The sequence below is a fragment of the Panthera onca genome, chromosome C2 (genome assembly GCF_046562875.1).
Source record: "Panthera onca isolate mPanOnc1 chromosome C2, mPanOnc1 haplotype 2, whole genome shotgun sequence".
Lineage (NCBI taxonomy): Eukaryota > Metazoa > Chordata > Mammalia > Carnivora > Felidae > Panthera > Panthera onca.
The window spans coordinates 116,663,303-116,671,472 of record NC_138347.1 but is presented as its reverse complement, the minus strand read 5'-3'; the positions used below and the strand labels follow the sequence as shown (position 1 = coordinate 116,671,472).

At 44.4% G+C, this 8,170-nt stretch overlaps 1 long non-coding RNA gene across 2 annotated transcripts in view; it reads left to right on the top strand.

Annotated features, from left to right (window-relative positions):
- Window positions 1-7,242: 7,242 nt before the first annotated feature.
- The window catches only part of LOC144617375 (uncharacterized), a 95,196-nt gene continuing 94,268 nt past the window's right edge, over window positions 7,243-8,170 (top strand). Inside the window, exon 1 of one of the 2 annotated variants that reach the window (XR_013557778.2) lies at window positions 7,243-7,421. This is a non-coding gene — a long non-coding RNA (uncharacterized LOC144617375). The remainder of the gene's footprint in view (window positions 7,422-8,170) is intronic. The other variant, XR_013557777.2, reaches the window with a different exon arrangement.

Here is an 8,170-nt window from a genome sequence, read left to right as displayed (position 1 = left end):
ATTGGGGGAGGGGGGAGGGGCTGGGTGGGTGGGGGAGGGGAGGGAGGGTGGGCGGCCGAAAGCCAACTGTTTGTACTGAATGGCAAGAATGTTCTAGTAAATGTGTACCAAAATGTGAATTACTTTGTACGATTTCAGTCTCCACGTCGACCTAACAGAATATTATTGGTATTAATGTGCTTTTTTTTTTTTTTTTTTTTTTTTGTATAAAGTGCAAACATTTCGTCCCAAAGTCTAAGTACTTTAGTGCAGTAAAATGTTGTTTCACGTCCTGTCAAGAATTCGTATAGTACGAGCCTGGATCTGCGTGTCAAACTGTTCCATTTGTTTATGTAAAGTGATATTAAAAAAGATATAAACTATAACTGTCCGTTGCTTTTGGCAAAAGATACAACCACATAATGTATATAATTCCTAGTTTCCATATTTATCCGCATGTAAAGGGCCGGTTTATTCATGTTACAGCTATTCAATATTTATGGCTAGAAAAACTCGTATGTACACTTTAGTTTCCAGAACTGTTTGGTAACCTTTCGTACCTTATTAAAGATTCTTAAATCTCAGTGATTGTGGTAGGAATTTCTTCTTCACCCCCAGCAACCTGCTGCCTCTTCGGCCAGCTTTAGTGGGTCTTGAGAAAAGCTTTCCAGTCTCCCTCGCCTTTCTTTTCTGTCATCGCAGGTCGTATAAACGTGATAAATGAACGCTACCCTGCTGGCTCTCCGAGAGGGTGTAATTAGTATTTATATCAAAATTTATGAAACAAATTTTCGGCCGCTGTATAATTTAAATGACCTTTGCAGACGTAGAATAACAACCATAAAAATAACAGAAATAGATTGCACAGGCGACATCAATATTAATGTAGGTGAATTGTCAGAAGCTCAGGGGCTCACTCTGCAGTGTTGCAAATGAACTTGAAGCAGAGGGTTCCGCTGCCCCCCAAATTAAATTCCCCGGGCTGAAACCGACTTGCAGATTTACAATATCATATTTTAAATTGCTGTCTTCAATTAAACCATTTACGGCTATAACTAATTTTCAGGATGTTGACGCATGCTTTTACAGACCTTCCTTCTTTGTACAAAAGTAAACGTCCATAAAGCGTCTTACTTATATTTCTTCAAACGTGATGCTAATTTAAATTAATTACTTCCTATGATATGTTATTATTCCTATAATTTTGCCACTGTTATTAGTTCTTTCAAAAATACATCTAGGGAAGAGAATTATTTTATGTAATTTGATTATCTTTCTATCTCTTTTATTTATTTCTCATTTACTTAAGAAATTCGTTCCATTGGCTGGCGTTGATACAGTAAATTTGTAAATGAGGAGACAATATAAAAAATCTAAATTACTTGTGCTTAATGACTGTAGCAGAACGCCTTTTCTCTAAATCAGATTGTCTTTCTTGCAGTTTAGTTTGATAGATTTGCAAGCTATGCTGCTCCTTCGAAGTTAGCTGCGCTGGTAGGAACGCGAGCTTCTTTGTCTCTGGTTGTAGCTTGCATGATCGCCCCATTAAGCAGACAACGTAGGAGAGATCACAAATCAGGGCCTTGGCTGTAGCTGCAAGGGTGTGGATGTGTCAGAGCAGGAGGCAGAAACTGACCTCACTGTGGGCAAGGACGAACCTGGACCTGCTTTTTTTAATATACTCTGTGTTTCAGGGAATCACAGGCCATATTGACTCAGTGAAGCAAAGTAAGAGGGGGAAACCCTACAAAAGTGTAAGAACCCCTTAAGATACTCACATCTATTTTAAAGTGACATTAATTTTTCAGAGTATGCCATTGACCAATTACAAAATCAAAATGTTAAATTCTCTTTAAAATTTCTTTGTTGACGTGGCTTTTCATTTACTGCCATTTGTATTTGTCACTTTTAGCCGACAAAGTTTTATTGGTGGAAGGGATTGCTGCACTTTATTTAGCACGTGGAAAACTGGAGATGGTGGCGTTTAACTTTTTAAAAAATACTATTGTGATTCTAAGAGTAAATACCAACCTTCCATGAAAAGAGCGCCACCTTGCAAGGTTTGGTGATATTTAAGGAAGTTGAACACCCACATAAGAATTGCTTCTAACTCCTAAGATTTGTGAGACCAAAAGCTGGCCCCAATTGGCTTTGGAGGCTCCAGATTGATTAACAGTGTAGTACTTGAAGTGACACCAGACATTAGGCCCAATAATTTTTTTAAACATGGAAAGAAGAATAAAGATAGCTCCATCTCTCTAGGAAAGTCAGATAAACACCTCAATTAATAATCCTTTCTCTTCCCATTAGGAATCAGAATGTCTGGGAGCCTGACATGAGTATTTATGACAGTGATCATAATCACAATAATAACAATACTTTTTAACTTTTTTAGTATATTTGAGAAGATAGTAAATGAGTGCATTTTTTCTTTTGACCATTCATAAAAGCAGTTGACTTCAAATTTGGAAATATAAATGTGTCATTATTTGTTATGTTCCTGGTTATTACTTTAATATTATTGTATAATAATTATACTACGATACATGATTTAAGTAGGATATTTTAAATATCAATTTTAGGGGTCAATATTTACTCTAAAAAACATTTGAGGAATACTGTGTGTGTCTGTGAATAACACTCACAGGAAAGGAACTTTTACAGCAGAAGCCAATATTTATGCCAAAGCCCCTTATGCTTTCTTCTCTACAACACCCACCACAAAGAAAAAGTCATTAATGATGTAGGATGCTTAACAAAAATGCTTCAAACTTAAATGTAGCCTATTATTTTGCTGGTACCTTTAATGTCTGCTTCTTGAGATGTATTCTTCATACTTTTCTTCATGGGCTATTAGGTTTTGAAATACATGAATGTGAACAGCGAGATATATTGTTAGACCCTATTTAGCAGGAGCACAGGATGCTGCAAATGGCTGGTTTCTGTGTGTAGCTGTAGATTTTGGTTTAGGTAGAAAGCCATCCTGATTCATATTTCAACTGCATTGTAATCTGGATACCACCAAATGATTGGAACAGCTGACAAGGTATTAAAAAGTTATATTGTGTCAACAAAAAAATGCCTAAGTACAAGCAATCATATTTGAGAAATGAAGAGAAATGAGTTGTGGTTTGTGTGTGTGTACATTTACAGAATAAGCATATAAATATACAAGCACCATTTATATGGGGGCTAAGTAATTTTCAACCATTTCAGATCCTTTGTTTTCTTCTTCAAAAGCTACCCCCAACTGCTTTAAGCATTTGCAGCTGATGATTTTGATTTTTTAAAGTCAAGCATTCAAGTTAACCTTTAAGAAGCAAACCACCTCCAAAAGAAAGATGTAACCTTTCAATTGGCCCATATGCTTATCATTTTTTTTCTTTTTCTTTCTTTTTTTTTTTTTCTTTTGCTTTAGCTGACAATGAAAATAGCACTAACCTTCTTTGGTGATGGGCCTGGCATTTAGATGTTTCTATTTGTTGATTGTGAAGTTTTCTCAGAACTTTTAAGGGCTGGCAACAGAACTGTACTCCCCAGCTCTGAAGCCTTCCAGACAGCCCATTTTTGAGGCCAAGATGTAACCAGTGTGCTGGATCCCTTGTGAATCAGTGCTGGTGTAGTTAGTACCTAAACATACTGCTTTCCAGGAAGAAGCTTGGAGAAGGCCCTGGTCCCTAAAGAACAGCATCAGTTTAACATGGGTTGGGGAGAACTATATATAGTCTGGCAAACTCAAAAGGAAAGCCCTGAGCTTGGGCTTTTGATTATTTGTGAACTAGATATGAAACCATCAGATTTCAGAGATTCCCAATTCACATTTCTTTCTTTTTTTTTAATGTGAAATACTAATTAGAAATTTATCTCCTCTCTAGGTATAGAGTTCTCACTTCCTCCTAGCACCAAGTGTAGTTCTTAGAACCTTGTGTTATTATTGGCTAAAAAAAAAAAAAAAAAAAAAAAAAAGTCTTGCTTTCATAAAGATGGTTACAGTTGACAGCACTCTCTGGTTTTAGAATTTTTGAAAATAGAGTGTCAATGAAAAGATATATCCCATCTATGCCAGTTAAGCCACTAAAGGTTCACATTATCTATGGTACTCTCTCTTTCAGCTTTTACCACCTCATTCACCATCAGTAATATGTATCCATTCAAACTGGTTGGGTATAGAAAGTAATACTTTATAAGGATACCTATTTATATTTTTTCAAGTGACAATTACTAGTTTGGGGCTAGAAATAAGAAAAAATGTTAACAACTTCCTATGACATGTCACATTTGAGCCTTTTCTTCAAAGTTTATTGCAAATATAATGGTGTAATATACACAGAGAATGGGCAATATTCTCCATTAATCTATGCAAGACTGGTTGCTCCAGAGTCTCTGCCTGAGCAAGAGGCAACAAGACCAGGCCAAACCAGGGACTATTTATACCATGCAAGCTGAATTCTGGCATTAGTTCCTAACGTTTATTTCCACTTTAGAGGAGGAGCTAGAACAATATAAAGTTTCCAATTGATGTGAAATTGGAGGTGGGTTTCTCAAGAATGAGAAATAAGAGTTAGCTATCCAGTATGGAAATAACATTGTTTGGCAGCGAAGATGCTACAGACTTAAAACTGTCAACTGTCCACAATATTTTGGCTGCCTCTAATGGTTGCAGGGCATCTCTAGTAAATGCAGGGAAATTCACTGGTTGTGAAACTTACACAGTGATATTTTCACCTACAGCACCTACAGCCTACTCTTAAGCGTGGATATAAACATATGGGAATCGTATCTTTAAAAAAAAAAAAAAAAAAAAGCCTCCAGACGTTTGAAGGCGAGATACCTTAGCAAATCTATCCTTTGTGTAACAATTTTCATTAAGCTACAGAAAATATAAGGACGTAAAGACAGTGAGAGAAGCTCACATCTTGATTCCTTTTTAAAAATCATCTGTCCACTCGGAAAAACCCTAGCTTCTCGCAAAGCAAACTGAGTTGTGGAGGAAGGTAAAACCAAGAGAATGGCGTGGGTGAGTCTATGTGTCAAGGGAGATTTTTGTCCTAGAGAATTTCCTGAAAATATATAAACACAAGGGGTTGGGGGTGGACGTGTGCGTCGCGGGTGGAGGGTGCGGAACAGCAAGACTTCCCCACAGCACCACCACCAAAGGCCAGGCGGTCAGCTTTTGAGGGGCCCTTTGCGCCACCCTGCAGGCCAGCGGGGCGCTTTCCAAGTCGCTGCCGCGGGCTGGGGCTGCGTCTGGGAACGCAGTGCGCATGCGCGGCCCGCGGCCCGCGGTTCCACGTGCTGATGAATATGCAGCAGGCGCCTTTGCCCACGCGGGCTGCGGAGGGAACCTCTCAGAGGCTCAGGCCTGTGAAAGCCGCCGGCCGGGCTGCCAAAATAGTGCGGCGAGGAAGCTGAACGTGTTTGTTTTCAAGCCGCGCTGGTTTAAGTGAGTTCACAAAGCCAGGCAGACAGAGTAGATTCGAGCCTAAGCTCGCAGAACTTAGAAAGAACCGAAAGCTGAGCCGGCCAGGCAGTCTCCCTTACCCCGAGGGCCTGCGAGGTGCGAGAGCCCCAGCCGAGAGCCAAGTCCGCTGAGGATTCCTCCACCTCCCGTCCCCGCCCAAACCGGAAGCTGGCATCCTGGCTCTTCTCATCCCTTAACTCCTAGACGAGGCACTCTCCCCTCTGCTCATAGACAGAACCCAAGCCTGAGATGGCGGGAGGGGGGAGCAGGCAGTAGGGGTTTCCTAGTGCCCACTTCTTTGCCCAGATATAGGCCTGAATGTCCCCCTGTCTGTCTCTCTCCCCCTTTCCTTTCTCTCTCCTGGTCCCTCTTCCTCCTTCTGTGCCCTAGCCCTAGTTACCCATTTAGGGGCTTAGCAGCAGCTCGCTCTAAGGTTTTCACTTGACCCTTCCCAAATAATGCTCGTCAGCTCGCTTGCCTACGAGCTGATGTAGTTCTGTTAAGCTCAAACGTGCTTATGTGATGACTAGTGGAGGAACTGCCCTGGCTGAGAGACCTGGAAAGTGTAGGGTTTGCTGAGAGGCATCCGGAGTTCAGGCGCTGGTGACATTCTTGGGGTTCTGCACGGTGCATGACATTTTGTGGCCAATGTGCTGACAGTTCCAGAGCGAGTGAATAACCTGTCTGGTGGAGTGACCAACGCTTTTAAACAAAGGGGAGGGGTGGTGGAAGGCCCTTGGATCATTCTATTCTCAGACGCCTATAGAGTCCTGTCTTTGAGTGTGTTGGTCAAAATCCTAGGTCCCATGGCATCAGATAATGGCTGCCACAGGTTCTAATCCTCTTCTGGATTTTACTTTTAACTGAACGGGTGGACCCATTCCATGACACCCATCCCTCTTGCTTGCTCCACTGCCAACAGGAGAGGCCTTGTGCCACTGCAGTCTTACTGAGGGCCAGCTTCACCCTACCAGTTCTGATGGGGGGCCGTAGCATCATTCCATCTGATAGTCACCAGTCGCCAAGTCTTCCGCTGAAGGGTGCAGCCGAGAGGGGTTTTGGAAACGTTCCTGCCAGGACGAGGCCTTTTCTCTTTGCCAGTCTTTAGGTCACAGAGTTCGATAATACAAAGATGGTTTGAGAAGAGCCGCACGGACCTGGATCCACAGAAGCCTGGCAGAAGCCCCTCACTCCCACACCCAGGGACTTGGAACGGGCTGGAGCAAGGGGTTCTCTTGTCTGAGGTCCCCGGAGGCCAGAGCGTCCGTCCAACGTTTAGTCCCGGGTGCAAAATCCCTTGATCCACTGAACCCCTGCCACAAGAGCCACCTCACAGGAAACCCTTCGCGATTTGGGTCCTTTTGTGTTTAAACGTGTTATGGGGAGGGCGATTCCACGGACTCCATGCTAATGATGAAGACCTGTGTCGGGCACACTCTGAGCAGAAAGCTCAAACCCAGCGTGGGTTCCTGCGTTCCTCCCCAAAAGGCCAAAGCCCAAAGAACCCTTTTCATTTGGCGAGGGGCTTGACGAAAGGGAGGGGCGTAGGCGGGAGCGGGCCGGGGTCTGCAAGCCAGCGGCCGGACGCGACGGACTTGCCCGGCTGCTCAGCTTGGCCGCCAGCATCCGTGCCTGGGACTTGGTTGCTTCCTCCCCGGCCAGAGAGTGGGGACGCTTCTCTCCCCCCCCCCCCCCCCCCACGGCGCCTCGGGGTCGGCGCCAGAGGCCCAGAGGCTCTGGCCTGATGGAGGCGAGGCAGGCTCTGTGGCCTCCCCGGGTCAGTCCGAGTTTAGTCTGCGGAGGCGACGGCGGGGGAGCTGGCCGGGGCCAAGATGGACCCCAAACCAGACAGGCGCTTTCCTCCCCCCCCCACCCCCCCACTCGCGCCTTAGTCCCTGCCCATATTGCCCGTCTCCGGTAGGACTATCTGCCCGGCTTCTGTCTGCTGCCAACCTTGCCCGAAACCTAGACCCCAGACTTGGTAAGTCGCGTTCTTCCCCCACCCCGCCCTGCCACCTTCCTAGCGGACTGGGCCCGCGACTTCGTGCACGCGCGTGGCCCGAGGCGCGCGCTGAGAAGTTGGGCTGGTTTGGAGCAGCCGCGCGAATCCGGCCTCTGCGGCTGGTGTGTATGAACGCCTAGGACCTCAAGGTAGTGAGAAATGTCGCGGGGCTCCCCAGTGAGGCGGGAGCGAAAAGGGTCCAGCCTCGCTCCCCTGGATCCTCTTTGTCCCTCTGGACACCAAAAGCTACCTTTTAAGAATAAGCTTTCTGCTGGTCTCTAAAGAGAGAGAGCGAGAGCGAGAGGAGAGAGAGAGAGAGAGAGAGAGAGAGAGAGAGAGTGAGTGAGTGTGTTGGGGGAGTATGGGGGAGGGAAACTGTCCCTTCCCTAAAGCAGTTTCTAATCCCTAAGGTCTCCAACAAAGTTTACTCAGAGGTTTCATTCGAATGCTGTGAAGTCCTTGTCGTTGTTGTTGTTACTATTTTAAGTGAAGATTTCTAAGTCACGCTTCTCAAATATACGTGCCTCTTGAGGACATTTCGACAATTACCTTGTCCACTAACTCCACTCCCTTCCCCTGGAAAAAAAAAATAAACTTAATTTTTCAGTAGTTGCCCTAGGACCCATCGTTTACATGTCACTAATGTGAAGAAAGAAGGAAAGAAAGAAAAGCAGCCTTGGTGTTTCTCGCTGGAACTCCGTGTGCTCTATTATTGAAACGTGAAAGAT